The following is a 16,636-nucleotide window of genomic DNA, read 5'->3' as shown; positions in this document are numbered from 1 at the left end:
ATTTGGATTTTGATGCTACCTAAACATCCATTTTCGTAAATTTAAGACCTTTCAAAGCTTGTGGGCTGTGATGTCTACTTCTTTATAATTGTCATCCAAAATGGGCTTTGACTACTATTAATTGATGGTTTCTATTAAAAAAAATAATAGTGGGAAAAGGTTCAATAATTATTTTATTGCTGATGAATTTTTTCTTGGACCAATTACTATAATCAAATTTATAAAATACATAAAAGTCAGAGAATTTAATTCATTCATTTCCGCCCTTAACTCTTTGAAGAAATTTATATAACAATAAATCTTGTCTTTGATTATTACTCGATGTAATTTATATTTTAATCATCAAATAAATTTGAAATTAGATTCATCATGGAGAACTCTATTGTTAGATTTTTAGTTAAATAATTTAAGCGATTCTTGGCTTTATACTTTATAGTACGCGCAATAATATATACTCATATTGACTATATTATCTATCCATGTTGATAATTGAATTAAAGTGACCACGCTCTTCCATTATAGTACCTTCTAGGCCTAGAAAAGTACCAACTGTTACTGGAGAATATAGAAATATCCTTTACATATTTATTGTATTTGTCAATATATATACCATGTGAAAAATAATGAACTTATATAGGTTTATTCCCCCTTCGATTTTGACTCGATAATTCCTCTAATATCACGTATACATATTAATTTGTAGTCAACACACACTTTGAAAAGTAGAAAAACCATTGCCACACTATCACTTTTAAGAAAATTATACTGCAAATACTTATATCCATTTTTATTCCGTTCAAACATATACTACTAATAACGTTTAAATTTCCCAAACCAAGGCAAAAACAAACGCACTTTTAAATAAATTAACTCCCCACATGTATTTCGTCATTAATTCAGTATCAATACTTATTTTTGGATGTCCTAGATAGGGCAAGTCAAAACACAAAATAATGCGTAATGTGAGTATAGTACTAATAAAGACAAACTCATGTCACACAAATTATAATTATATACTATAAAGCATTTATGTACGGATTTAGATGGGGATTTAGATGGGGTTGTGCGAGGTCGACCTCACTTCTACCTCCGCTATAATCTCTCCTTCTGTTGTGCAACTTTCGCGTTCATGAAACGACAATTTCATGATACAAATAGCTACAGAAAGAAAAAAAAAATCCCACCATAGTCTTCACAACGATAGATGACGCTCGCGAGTCTCTAACCTTTTCCGATCCAAGAATTTCATTTTCTGAATAGAGAAAAGGAACATTACTCCCCCTCATAGTCCTAAATTCTAAACACCAAACTAGTGACTTCCCCTTACTCCCTTTTGCGAGGTAGACCTCAGTTCTGCCTCCGCCGCAATCTCTCCTTTTGTTGTGTAATTTTCATGTTCGTGGAAACGACAATTTCATGATACAAATAGTTATATATATAAAAAAAAAAAAAAAATCTTTTCACAGTCTTAAGAATGATAGATGACGCTCGCGAGTCGGTAACCTTTTCCGATCCACGAATTTCATTTTCTAAATAGAGAGAAGGAACATTACTCCCCCTCATAGTCCTAAATTCCAATCTAGTGACTTCCCCTTGCTCCCTTTTCCCTCTCAAATTGTTTGTTCGTGGCATTTTAATAGTTATATAATTCAAGTGGTGTATAAACTAAAAAGCATCCTCCCCCCACCCTACCCCTCCTACCTCACACACACACACACACAAGATCTCCACAGCACTTTTCCACACTACAAATTGCCCCCCATCCCCTCACTTATCCCTCGTCCAATCCTCTCTTCTCTCATCTCTCCCTCAAAACTCAAACTTCACCATAAAATTTCAACAAACTCATCACCATCAAAACTCAACTCTTTCCAAGTCAATCAACACCATGTCCACTATAGTGTACCAGCAGAATCAGGCCTCCATCCACGAGCCTCACCTCGCCGAGACCACCCTAAAGCTGCGAGTCACGGCGGCGCCGCCGCCCCCACCAAACGCCGACCTCGGAGGCTGGGGATTCCTCCAAAACAACTCCCAAGAATCATCAACCATGATCCACAAAGACTTCCCCTACACACACCCTCTATCCAAGAACTCCAAATTGAGCCCCCAATCCCTCCAACTATGCACCGAGAATTTGGGGAGCGAGTCCGGCTCCGACACCTTCTCCGACTGCAGCAGCATTTTCTCCGCCTCCCCGCCCCCAGCCCCACCGCCGCCAGAATCCCGCCGCCGGCGGACAAATACTCCCGGAAAGTCAACAACTTCCCGCCGCCGCTCACCACAATGAGCGGCGCCAGCTCGCTGCAGGTCCGCCGCCGCAGCGACGGCGGCCGCCTGATCATCGACGCGGTGGAGGGCCCCTTCCGGAACTCCTACCTCCACGCCGAGAGGACCGACGGCCGCCTCAAGCTCTCCTTCTCCGCCGCCGCCGCCTGCAGCGCCGGCGAAGAAGAGGAATGCGGCGCGGCGGAGGCGGCGGAGACGGAGGAGGGGGAAATTGAGGGGAAGGGGAACAGATTTGAATCGGAATTGGGGGTGGAAATGAATGTGTTGGAGAGAATTCAGAGTTTTAGAAGGTGCAACAGCCATGGAAGCAAGGGATTGTGCAGTAACTGGAAAACTTCAGCTCTTTGGGTGGCAACTTCTTAATTAAATACTAATTTTTTTTTTTACTAAGATTTTTTTGGATCTAACAGATTTTAATTTTGTTAGATCTTTTTTCTTGGGGTGGTTTGAGTTTTTTTTTTTTTTTTAAATTAATTATTTTCTTGATTTTGGGTGGATTGGAATTATGGGGTGTGGTTTTGGCAATCATTTGTTATGATTGGACGTTGGAGTTTGGACATGATCTTGCATGTTTTTACCACCCTATCTACCTAAAATCCCTCGACAATTAATGTGATATTATTTACATTTTTCATTTAAACGGATTACAAATTGATTCAATTGAAAAAGATGTCATTAAAATCGATATGGAATTATAGAGATGTCACTTTCATGACTAGTACAAAAAAGAGGTTGACCTCATTACTTATAAGCGTTATATTCGAATAATTAAATGTGTGAACATTGTTTAATTTATTGCAATGAGTTCCAAAAGCATTTCCATATATATAATGTGTGTGTGGTTCTCCACCAACGTAAACTTAACGACACACAAATATATACCTTAATAAAGGTGTATATAGACGGGTGCATTAAATACCTAATATTTAACCTTTGCTCAATAGTGTAAATTTATTTTTTTTTAAGTAAAATAAACTAAAAGTTCATCCCGTGACAAAAATTTGGCTCATGTTAACTTCAGTCCGCTACTACAGTGTCAAGTTTTCATATCTATATATGCTTCTTATAACTTAAGAAAGCTAATTCTACCTTCCTAAGCAAAAGATTGTTTTAATAATGGATAAAGAGTGCGTTTTGATATAAAATTGGTAAAGTAAGAAATAGATAAAAAGAAAAAAAATGGATGAAGTATTGTTAATGAAAAAATGTGACTCACCTTATTAAATAGTACTCCCTTAGTCCATCAAATGTTATCCACATTTATTATTTCGGTCCATCTACAAAGACAGTCTACTTTGCTTTTTTTCCATTTTTAGTAAGTAGACATCTTTTTCCACTAACTCGTTACACTTGCATTCTACTCCATCATTTTTTGATAAATAAAAGGCTCAAGCTGAAATATGGTGAGTGGAGTTCAACAACACCTCCACCAAAAATTTGCATTTTATTACTCCCTCTGTCCCATATAATTCGTCCCAATTGATTTTTCACACTCATTTTGCAAAAATAATAATAAATAGGTAAAGTTGAGAGAAAGTAAATAAGAGAAACAATAATGTAGGTAAGACTATTCTCTACATTATTCTCTCTTTTACTTTACTTTCACTCCACTTTAACTATTTATTATTATTTTTGCAAAATGAGTGTGAAAAAGGAACTGAGACGAATTATCTGGGACGGAGGGAATATAAAACTAAGTTTTTAGATTATTTTTTATTTACATTTCTTAAAATCTGTACCAAGTCAAAAAGACGACATTTGATTTGATGGGGAGTAAGTAAAAACTTACCATAAATAAATAAAGATACTTATTTTGATGGAGGAAATAAAATAAAAAATTATCTACATCAATAAGAAAAAGGAAAGACAAAAAATCTAACCAATAAAAGAATTGAAAAGGTGCAATTATATCAGCATAGATTGGAAGAATTAAAGGTGACGCAAAAAAATGTATCTTGATTAACATAGTAGGGTCGGGGAATATTCGGTTGCTGGTGTCACGCCTTAGTTAGTAAAGTCAAAATTGGTATGTTTGTGTGGCTTCAAAATACAATGAAAGTCCATCACAATCTTTAATTATTTTCATTTATCAATCAAACATATTCAATTCTCAAAAGAACAACTATATTGTAATAAAATACAAATACATAGTACTAGCTTATTAAATAACATCATATATGAACACAACAATTCAATTTCAAATTGAAATTTCTTTAATTTATTCTTTTATTATCAACTAATAATTATTTATAATATTCCCGGTAAATTTTAGTTTGTGCTAGACTGCTAGACGATTTATTTGAAGTTCCGTTTTCCTTAATTTTTGTTACTACTCTATGGCATGTTTGGTAGGGGTGATAACTCATCTAGGGATTTTGTTCATGATTTTCTATCCCTAGATGAGTTATCACCCCTACCAAACATGGTCTAGGAATAGTAATTATACGGGAGTGTTTTCCAGCTAAAACATATCAAAATAATATATCATCATCCTAGCAATTTGACAAAATAATTATTTGACTCGATGATTAAAATTATTTTTACACCTTATAAATATCATAAGATTTTAAATGCACATCGTGTGGGTTAGATAAGAACAACAGTTGTGAAATTTACTAAAAACTAAAATTTAAATAGTTATGATTTTAACTAACAATTGATAACGAAAAAAATAGCTAAAAAACAAAAAACTTAAATAAGTTACATTTTACAAGAAAATAACCAGTATTTGTGTGATATATTAAAAAGGCGAACAAGCATGTCCAATTATAGTGGCAGACGCAGAAATTTGTCAGGGTAGGAGCTATATATTCAAATTTTGTATGGGATAATAACTTCCTTATATTTTTTATTTTGATAGGGGCTTTTGCACATTAATTCACACAAATTACTAACAAAATTATAATATTATACAACTAGAAAAGTAAAAAAAAAAAAAAAAATTGGGAAGGGCTTAAGCCCTCCCGTATGCCTATGTGTATCCGCTAGTGGTCCAATGTATAAGGCTTAACAAATAAAGAAGAACCAAAAGGCAAAAGAAAAAAAAGCAATATGGAACATACAACCAAAACACGAACAAGATACCTATTTATCAAATTCACACTTCACCTTCTGTGTTTTTATATCTACCAAATGAAAAGCTAAAAGTTGGAAATACACATATTTTCTATAAATTGACTATTGTTCGTAGTTCGATTTGTTCCACAAATTTTGATGATGTAATAAAATAAAAATTAAATATAAAGGTTGCCAGCTATTTATGAAATCGACTATTAATATATAGTGTATGTAATAATTAACGAAACCAAAGACGGAAGAAAATTCTAATATGAATTAAGCAAATATGGTAAAAGTAGTTGACTCCCTTAATGCTAATTTTTATTTTATTTGAAATGATTGAAAATTCTTGTAAAATAATCGAAAAATGCGTATACTTTGTGTTTAACCTTGAAATTGGTCGACAAATCAAATATTTAAGTCTCAAACTTTAAATATAACAGTAACTTTGTAACTATTACGAATCAAGCCATTAAATTTTTTATAAAATCATTGCAGCAAGATCTGCCCCTCTGTTGCTAACTGCGCTGGCTAAGCCGACCTTTTTTTTTATATATAAAATCATAATAGTATGGATAGGTAGATACTATTCAAATGAGACCATCTATTGATAACACTCATTTAACGCGACTGAAATTTGAGTGTGACAACAACTTTATCACAAATACACTTAATCAAGCCAAATAGTGAAACATCCCTCAATCTGATCCTTAACATTTGGAACTTTATTTATTTTATTTTTGTCGGGAAATTAGTCAATTTATGAATCATACTCGATCGTAGCAAAATGTGCTGAAATAGTCACCCTTTTCTAGACATTTTGTCCTTAATTTAGCTAATTAAGTCTGCATCACAACTTTTTTGTCTTTACTTAATATATTCTATATTGGCGGGGCATGATTTCATGCCCAACTCAATTAAAATCAACCATTTATCTCATTTTCAATTTGAAATCAACTATTTATATCATTTTCAATTTGAACAAGTGATATGCTACACACCATTTGTTAGCACTTGCCGTAAATGGTCGCCGGTAGGTATTAATTTTGATTTTCTATTTCATTTTTCATATAAATCTCAATAATTATTGTCAAATATCAAAATCACTAAATTAAACAGAAATTCTCGATAAATGATTAAATTGGTTTGACTAATTAATGAAAGTGGCAATTAATTGCGGAACTGGGGAGTTTTAATTACCTTAGATAAGAAGTTTGGTGAAACAAAAGTAATGATGCATGAAACATGGAAATGCATGTTATTTCATGCTTTGTAGGCCCATTTTAGAGTGAAAGACATGAAATTTGTCAAATTGTCTAAAATGTTTATTGGAGACAAAATAATCTTCCAAGATTCTTGCTATGTCCTAAAAATGGGTGGAAGCCGCCCACCTCACTTAGATTGGAATCCACATAATTGTAGAAATATTAGAATTTTAGTAGACTTTAAGCATAAGTCACAATCATGCTTATCGTTAAAATATGAAATTGTTAACTACTACTAGTATAGTTAACCGACAAGTGATGTCACTAAGCCAATATAATTAATTATTTTGATAAATTATAGTACTTCATTCATGCTATCTAGGTATGTTGCAATTAAGAAGTCTAAAGTCTCGGCTTTTATTATATTTGGTACGTGGATAATGTGTTTGTAAAACTTATTGATTGGGTTGCTTTGTTATTAGCTTGTTGATTGGATTGTTTTGTTGCTAGTTTTTACTTCATCTTTTACTTGGCTTCCCCCATAATTGATGTCATATTGTGTAGCTTTTGGTGACTATTTTGATGTCGTTTCATTGCTATTATAGTAGCATGTTGTTATTGGTTTGTAAGATTGTTTTACTATTGTCTAGTTATTTGCTACCTAAATTATCTCTCTTCTATCGCCACCTTTTTATGGACCAAGTAACTTATGCTTATCGAAAAACAAATTTTATACTCCCTCCGTCCCAAGATAAGTGATTACAAACTTTTCGGCATGAGATTTAAGGAAATGAGATTTTGTTAGTAAAGTGGAAACTGGAAAGTGAATGAAGTAAGAGAGTTAATAAAGTAGAGAGAAAAAGTAAGAGAGAGAGTACCAAAAAAGAAAATGGGTCACTTATCTTGGGACGTCCCAAAAAAGAATATGAGTCACTTATCTTAGGACGGAGGAAGTATTAAACTGAATTATTTTACACACATTAAACTAATTAAATTACTTCACTCACATTAATTTTTGCATGTCAAGATAGTTAACATCTGAGAATAATAGTTTAATGGGCAAACAATGAGTATAAATTTGGTATGTGTTAGTATAAATTATAACATCAAATGATCACGTTGAATTTCAATGTGTTAGAAGCTAGTATATCAATTAAGTAGACTAATCTAAATATTTAAAATTTAATAAGTAGAATAAGATTTTAATTTTCTCCGAATTAGTATATCGAATTCGTCTTTTTCTACACCCCGTAGTGCGTGATTGTATAATTGGATACGTTATCAATGTTTGAGAAAATTGAATGCAGACTACTACTATATATGAATTTTGTTTTTGTTTACTATAATTAAATTTTGTTTTTGTTTACTATAAATAAAAATGCTACCTCCAATCGTAGTATGAATTAAATCTGGCCGTGTGAGGTTATATGATGCATATTCTCTTCCAAAATAAAAAATTCTCACCGAAACTCTCCCTATCCCACTTCTTTCCTCATCATATCTCATTCTCTTCATAAACCGAAAATTCAATTCCCCGCATCTCTCTCCCCTCTGAAATCCCATCCCACTTCTTTCCTCATCATATCTCATTCTTTTCATACATCGAAAATTCTCACCGAAAATTCAATTCCCCGCATCTCTCTGCCCTCTTGAATCCCACTTCTTTGCCTGTAAATTCTAAACCCCATGGAGAATCAAGAAGATCCCATGGGTCTCCCTGCAATGACGCGAAACCACATGGATCTAAATGTTATTACTGCCAGAAGACTAGAGCTCCTTGAGCTGACCGCAGCAGCCAAGACTCGAATCATTCAGGAGACAGGAGCTCTAAAGATATTGGATGACGAATTGAAGCTCTCAACGGCAACTCCGAAATCGTTGCAAAAAAGGCGACTGGCCTTCATTAAGCAACTTCAAGGGAGGACACTCGTGGTCAATGATGATGAAGATTTGGACGCTCTGATAGCGGAGGCCCCAAATTTGAAGGTCAACATTTTGACCGATGATGAGGCTATTCTTGTCCGAGCAAGAGAGCATCATCTAAACTGCCACATGCGTGATCTATAGAGGAGGTTTTACGGTAATTTCTTTTAAAATCACTACGCCTTCTTGAATTTATAATTTGATTAAGCATTCTTTTTTTATTAGCCTTTTTTTTCTTTTTTAAAATCACAGGCTGCGAGTGGAAATGCTTCCATTTTTCACTAGATTTGCCTAACTGAACGGCAAATTTCTTTGCACGACACAGTGATTTCTATGTACACTGATTCCAAAACTATGTTCTTGATTTTTGCCTAATTGATGGCCGTTTGTGGATTTAGACCCTAATTGATGGGTATTAACTAGATTCAATTGTATTTTTGCCTAATTGATGGCTTTGTTGTGGAAATGAGGATACCTTGATTTTATTGTATGTGTGTTAATATGAAAGCTCTGTGGAAAAGTACCTAATATAATTCTTGAGACTCAAATCCGAACACTTTAGTCTTTAATGGAAAAGTGTTAAATTGGGAAAGAAAAAGAAAACACATTTTGTTTTTCAAGGAAAAGTAAATTTTGTAATCATATTTTTATTTTCCCTTTTGTGTTCTCTTAGAGCTGAGATTGGAGGTAGAGTTAGATTCTGAAATCCGCAGAGATGATAGTGGTTATTGTAGTGAAGTCTTAAGCTTAAGGAGAGGTAAAGATCCAGGGGTAAAGATCCATGTTGTCACCTCCCTATGGAAATTTGATGAAATTTAATTTTGTCTAGAACCAAAAACGGTAAAACAGAGCAGAAGAATTGTTTCTGCAAACATGCATTTTGCTAAGCTTGATGACTCTCCGATGTTCCGTAAGCAGGTTTGTGTTCTTTTCTTTTCTTACACTCATTTATTTGAATTTATTGGAGAATCTGAGTCTGTTACTAAAATCATGGTTGGTTTGTCCTGGATTTCATGCTTTTCTGATAATAGATCACTATACCATTTAGCTCTGTGATATTAGTTGTTTGTCCTTGTTAGATTATCTTTCCTCTGAATTTAACAAAACTTTTGGTTAAAATGTTTAGGCCTAGCTCGTGTCTCAAAATTGAAAAATGCTGGGTTTTTTTTGTGCTTAATTTCCCCCCTCAGTACCTGACATCGTAAAGTGACAGTAGTCTGCATTCAATTTTCTCAAACATCGTAAATTTGAGCTCGTTCTGTTGCAAATTATGAGTTGTACTTACTTGTCAGACATGACATACTTATTTGTATAAATATGTTTTCATTCCTTCTACATTTGCTTCTTGATGTTCGTTGATATTTTTTCCCAATGGTAGTTCTAACACTCTGCTTTCTCTATAAACAGATACAGACTTTGAAGGAAAGTGCTGACTCCTTGGGGGAAAGATGTTTAAAGTTTTGCAAAGGATGTTGCAGATACACGTGAGACTAGTATTGTTATGCTTTATTTTCTGTGGTCATGATGTTTTCATCCCCTCTGATATTTCTTGGTTTTTATGGTACTTCATGTTAGCACTATTTGGTTTTGACCTCAAATTAAGTATGGACTATCTACAATTTTTCTTATTACTAAGTAGAAATGAGTATTCTTGCGTAGAAATGAGTATGCTTGCTTCTCTTATATATGTGGTTTCACTGCATCAATGCTTAGTGGTGCCTAAAACTCAAGCCAAAACTGTTATAAGCTGTTGCCTAATTTGTGCTGATACTGAGTGGTGTAATAATTCAACAATAACCACAGACAATGTATGCTCTGCTTAAATTCATCTTCAAAATGTAGAAAAAAACTTTTTATTAGCTGGTAGTCCCTCTGTCCCATTAAAAGTGTCACATTTTACCTTTTCGATTGTCGCTCTAAAAGTGACACATTTGCTAAAATGGAAACAACATCATCTCTACTCTTACTTTTAATCTCTCCCCTTAACTCGCAAAATAACGCTAATGCTTCACATTTAGTGGGACGGAGGGAGTACAAGTTATCAGTTGAAGCTACGTTGACTGCTATCTTTCTTAGTGAAGGAGAGTCGTTTCTCTTACATAGTAGTGATTCTTATTTTTGAAAATTATGAGCTAACTTATCAATCTGGAGCAAGGTGCTCCAAAGTCCTAGTGAGCTGCACCATTGGACTATTCCTTCGGTTTCTATTAAACTACACTTACTTGTTCTTTTATATTTTTCTATGTGATAATGTGGAGTCTATCTCGAAAGTTTGAAGCATCTTTTGCTTTTTGTAGTGAAGGACTCGGTGAGGGATATGATGGAGACATAGCTTTCGCCAGTGCACTGGAAAGCTTTGGTGGAGGCCATAATGACCCTATTAGTGTTGCCTTTGGAGGTACGTGTGCCGGGCCACTGGTTTCGCTTCTCCAGCTCGGGAGCAGGGTGGTTTATTTCCCTCAAGGCCATAGCGAGCAGGTCTTGATTTGTCTGTGGATATTTTATCATATTTCAGGGTATTGATTGTCATTAGCGGGATTAATGCATTGCTATTTTTCGATTTATATGATATTTCTATGCTTGCAGCTTGTAAATAATGTAGTCTGGAAAGTTAAGTAAATTCTATGTATAGAGAAGCTGATAGCTCATGTGGGTTAGTGTGATGCGTAATGTCGGTTTAGAGACGTGAAAAGATGAATTCAAGGGTTTTAGGCTGCATTGGACTTCAAACTCCATCACTTTGAGATGCTTATGCAGTGAATTAGTGCGTATTTTTTTCACCTCCCCCCCTTCTTTTTCCAAGTGGTGGTGAACAATGGCCTCGTTTTTTTGTTAGTTGCATAACCCGAGATCTATGCAATGTTAACTCTCTGTAAATTTTATGATGATAGGTTCTTGCAGCCTCTGTAGTAACCTTAGGGGGGTAGCTTTATGCTGGGAGATTCTATAATTACTTGATATTTGCTTTAGTGGACCGTGGATGTGTGCTTGCATCTTGTTGGTTGTTACTTTGTCATCATGAATGAGAAGCTAACGCGACACTGAAAAACATTAATTAGGAATTTGGGATCGCCTGAAAGAGAACTTTTATAGATTCGTTTTCTTGAACAGTTACTATCCGGTATCATGATATATATTGGAGTCGTGATGATGTTGGTCCAAGTGTCTAACACTAAGCTATCGGAGGTTGTGTTAAATGCTCTGTAACATTTTGGTAGTATTTATCCAGGTTTCCGCCTCTACGAACAAGGTAGTAGACAGTGCTATCCCTAACTATCCTGGCTTGCAGCCGCAGCTAATATGCCAACTTCACAATGTTACCATGCATGTAAGTTGTGTACTATACTATTGTTGTAGGATTTTATATTGTTCTTAAATCTTATTGGAAGTTCAGATTTTAAAATTTTGATTTCAATACTACAGGCAGAAGCTGAAACAGGTGAAGTCCACGCTCAAATGACTTTGCAGCCACTTACCTGTAATTTACTTTTTACTTATTTGTATCATGTTCTTGATCTCGTTATTTGTTAATTACTCGTTTACTATTTCTTTAGCAAGAGCAGAAGGACATATGCCTACTACCGTCAGAGCTTGGCACTCCAAGCAAACAGCCAACGAATTACTTCTGTAAGACGTTGACTGCTAGTGACACCAGCACTCATGGAGGATTTTCTGTCCCTCGTCGAGCAGTTGAGAAAGTTTTTCCTCCTCTTGTAGGTTTATCTGTACTTTGTTTGACTAGTATTTTGGAAGTCATGAATTTAATGTGTGTTTAGGACTACTCTCAAACCCCTCCGGCTCAAGAATGAATCGCGAAGGATCTTCACGGCAACGAGTGGAAGTTTAGGCATATATTTTGGGGTGATTATCGTATTACATAAATAACTAGTTTGACATTTGTTCTCTCATAGTATTATTTGTACAAAATATCTTGTCCGAAGGGACTATTGTGTTTTCTTCCAAATCATGATTCAAAATCAGGGCAACGTGGGCTTCTTTCATGTTATTAACTCGGCCTGTGGTAATTATTGTTACGACCTACTTATGAAGCTGCAATCTCGTCTTATCCAGGTCAGCCGAAGAGGCATCTCCTAACAACAGGTTGGAGTGTGTTCGTGAGTGCAAAGAGACTTGTTGCTGGAGATTCTGTTATTTTCATTTGGTATGCAGCTTTAGTTCTTTATGCTTCGTCATTCGAGCATTTGGTCATATTTTAAAAAATTTATACGTTGCGGACTAGATGTGCCTTTTTTATATTTTCTGCGGTCACATCTCTTTTTGACACTTTTAAGGAACGAAAACAACCAATTATTCTTGGGGATTCGGCGTGCAAATCGATCTCAGACAGTCATGCCTTCGTCAGTGCTCTCGAGTGATAGTATGCACATTGGGCTTCTTGCTGCTGCTGCCCATGCTGCGGCGACAAATAGCCGGTTCACCATCTTCTATAATCCCAGGTAAATTTGTGCAAGTGGTTACCCCTCATTAGGCAATATTTAATCTTCAAATTCCCGGGTTTACGAATTTCAGGGCTTGTCCATCGAAGTTTGTGATACCTCTCGCAAAATATGCCAAAGCAGTTTATCATACGAGAGTTTCTGTTGGTATGCGCTTTAGGATGCTTTTCGAAACTGAAGAATCAAGCGTCCGCAGGTACGTCTTTTTGTCCTCCCCCCATTCTCTCAGATTATGCAGATTTCTTTTATTATTTTGTATTTGTCTGCTTATATATATTTCGAGAATTCGGGTTGTCAGGTATATGGGTACAATTACGGGAGTCAGTGATTTGGATCCGGTTCGTTGGCCGAGCTCGCATTGGCGCTCCGTGAAGGTATGAACATGTCTAAGCTACTCTGATCTAATTATCAGTTTGAAAAAAAAAAAAAAATTTGGATTTGAGGTGTCTTGTATTTTATTTTTCAGGTTGGATGGGACGAGTCGACTGTAGGAGAAAGGCAATCCAGAGTGTCCTTGTGGGAGATTGAACCTCTAACGACTTTTCCCATGTACCCATCTCCATTCTCTCTCAGATTGAAGCGACCGTGGCCATCTGGATTGCCATCATTTCCTGGTCTGGTTTATTGAAAAGCTTGAAATTATATGGCTTCCTTCACCTTCAACCGGACATTATTCTGATCCTATCATGATTCATCCTTCAGGTCTTAAAGATGGTGATATGGGGATGAAATTTCCAATGGCGTGGCTTCGTGGGGGTGTCGGAGATCAAGGCCTTCAGTTTCAGGGTGTATCCCCTTGGATGCAACCGAGGCTAGATCCTTCGATGCTCTGTTTACAACCCGACATCTACCAAGTGATGGCAGCTGGCGCAATGCAGGACGCGGGGTCGTTGGATCCCTTGAAACTCTCCAATCAGTCCTTCCTGCAGTTCCAGCAGAGCGCCCCTAACGTTTCTGCATCGCTGTTGCAGAAAGTATATACTGTAACGTTTATGGACAAAGTAAGTAGTAGCTAGTAGTAGTATTCTTATAATCTAAAGTGAGTGTAAGATTTATTTAACATGGTAACCAAAATGTTTTTTCATTTTCGAATTTAATATATAAATTTAAAAAATTGAAAAAAAAGCATCTCCAACCATTTACACTAAACTCAAACTCATTTTAATGTAAATGTCACATCAAACATGATTTTATTCTAATAATTTATGCTAAACTCAAATTTAAAATAATATTCCTCTATATTATGCTTTTTTTTCCTTACAAAATTTGAAAAAGTTTTTTGTTTTGGTTTAGTGTAAATCTAAATATATTTTTCATTCAAAAACCAAAAATAGGATGATTTTGGAGTATTATTGAAACTAATTACTAATTAAGTAGTACTATTTTAGATTTTAGTTTTTAGTGTATCGTTAAAAATGGTCTAAAGAGTAAATACAATTTTCCCTAGGTGACATTATAGAGTGCGAGAAGCGTTGCCCGCACGGGCAGCGGAGGGACGGATCTTGCTGCAATGAGCTTGGGTTCGAATCCCACTACTGCCGTGTAGTTGCTTCCATCTCTAATGCACAAGTGTGAGGCTTTGGGAGATGGGCTTCTGGTAGCCAGTGGATTAAGACCTCCCCTTTAACGAACTACTGCGTACTCTGATTAAACCTCCTCATATAATGTTGGGTCGGAGTATGGGAGCCGCCAAGGCGGCGAAATTGCCTTTTGCTGCAAAGGGTGCAAGAACCGTTTTCATCTACAATGCACATTTATTAGTCATCCTGATTAAAAATAGAAGATTCGAATTCCACCATATATCAACTGTTACTACTTACCTTCGTAAAAATATACTACTAGTATAATACTCCTTCCATTTCATGTTACTCGCACTTTCATTTTAGACCGTAAATGTGTAATTGATTTTTCATCTACAATGCACATTTATTAGTCATCCTGATTAAAAATAGAAGATTCAAATTCCACCATATATCAACTGTTACTACTTACCTTCGTAAAAATATACTACTAGTATAATACTCCTTCCATTTAATGTTACTCGCACTTTCATTTTAGACCGTAAATGTGTAATTGATTTTTTAGTGTAATTAAATTAGAATTTTAAGTTTAATGAGACATCACTTAATAAGAGAATTCTTAATTTAATATAACATATTAATTAAATGCATTAATTCTAACTTAAACTATAAATAGTGTAAGGAGTTTGTAACGAACCGAAAAGCAACAGTGCAAGTAACATGAAATGGAGGGAGTATATAACGATATAATAGTCATATTTTATATTTTGATTTGTTCATTTTATAATGAGTCAAAATTGGCCTCGTTAAGTTGTTATGACTTATGAGTAATGACTCATTCCTGTCTAGTTTATACTCAAACTTTGTTCTCTCACATTTCACGCTTTAGTCAATTGTATCAAATTGTTTTCAATGACTCAATCATTACATTTATAAATAATTATCTCATATTTCTACGAATTATTGTCTGATTTACTGATCTTATATATATAACACAAACTTTTGTTATTATCATTTTTACTGTCTAATTATCATTTTTTTTCCATTTTGATTAGTTCCACAATAATTATCACACTTCATTTTTACTATAAATGGTAAGTATGCCTGCATTCTACAAATTCACTTAACTCATAAGTATTTTATTATAAAACTAATATAAAAAAATAGTCTTACATTCCACTAACTTTTTCAACCAACTTTTTCTTTATATTTCTTAAAATTCGTGTCCACAATAAGAGTGGCAATTATTCACTATTTTTTTCAATCAACTTTTCTTTATATTTCTTAAAATTCTGCCCACAATAAAAGTGATACTAATTATTATGGAATAGAGAAAGTATATTTTATTACTCCATAAAATTAACATATAAAAATATAATTCAATAATACTTCTCTTTAATAGTAGTACTATATAAAAATATATAATATAAATTTATATGTAAGATGTGCAAAAATTTATTATGGAGTACTATAGTTCTGTAATAGAGTGATGGACTAGGGAGGGAATGGGTATATAATATAAATTTATATGTAAGATGTGCAAAAATTCGGCTGCAAAATGCAGAAAACCTGATTTAGCAGCAGATATAAGTTATGCCAAAAAGATGATACCAACATTTTTCAGTAGACAAAAAAAATGGTCTCTTTTATAAATCTCTGCTGAATACCCGTTTCCAGTGTTGAGTTTTCTCCCATCTGTACTATTCCAATTTTGGTGTACGTTGCCTATAGAGTATAGAGAGATGATCTCTATCATGAGTACTTAAATTCTAGGGCTGCAGATTGGGATTTTGTACTAATAAAAATTTGACCTTTTTTCAACCAGAACTGCCGGTTCCGGTTTCAGGAAATGTGGAATCAAAATCGAACTGTGAGGCTATTTCACGGTTCCGATTTTGGTTCGAGGCGGTTCCGATTTCGGGAAATGTGGAACCGAAATCGAACCATAAGACTATTTCACGGTTCCGGTTTCGGTTTGGAACCGCCGATTTTCCTCCGATTTTTTATGGTTTTTCACGGTTCCGGAACCGACGGTTCCGGCGTGGTTTCGGTTCGTAAAATTTGAAACCGGAACCGGCCCACGGTTCAAAAATATGGCGGTTTCGGTTAAAAAAAAAGTCACGATTACGGTTCTGCGGTTAACTGTCGAAACCGAAAACCTTGAGCATCTCTAGGTCCAATAAAT

General features: G+C 34.9%; 2 pseudogenes across 1 annotated transcript; both read left to right on the top strand.

Moving 5' to 3' along the window:
• The first annotated feature begins 1,791 nt into the window (after window positions 1-1,791).
• On the top strand, window positions 1,792-2,923 carry LOC125200441 (protein FANTASTIC FOUR 2-like; annotated as a pseudogene).
• A 5,089-nt stretch (window positions 2,924-8,012) lies between these two features.
• LOC125200442 (auxin response factor 6-like) lies at window positions 8,013-14,023 on the top strand (annotated as a pseudogene). Its single transcript, XR_016134588.1, has 14 exons — window positions 8,013-8,631; window positions 9,304-9,392; window positions 9,882-9,958; window positions 10,772-10,952; window positions 11,704-11,802; window positions 11,898-11,981; window positions 12,029-12,187; window positions 12,251-12,335; window positions 12,546-12,636; window positions 12,767-12,931; window positions 13,005-13,127; window positions 13,230-13,305; window positions 13,398-13,545; window positions 13,634-14,023. The product of XR_016134588.1 is annotated as an auxin response factor 6-like (transcript).
• The last annotated feature ends 2,613 nt before the right edge of the window (window positions 14,024-16,636 follow it).

This window comes from Salvia hispanica, chromosome 1 (assembly GCF_029641045.1).
Source record: "Salvia hispanica isolate PSC_SH4W2 chromosome 1, Shi_PSC_v1, whole genome shotgun sequence".
Taxonomy (NCBI): Eukaryota; Viridiplantae; Streptophyta; class Magnoliopsida; order Lamiales; family Lamiaceae; genus Salvia; species Salvia hispanica.
Note: the sequence above shows the minus strand (reverse complement) of the source record. Positions and strands in the feature narration are given on the sequence as shown.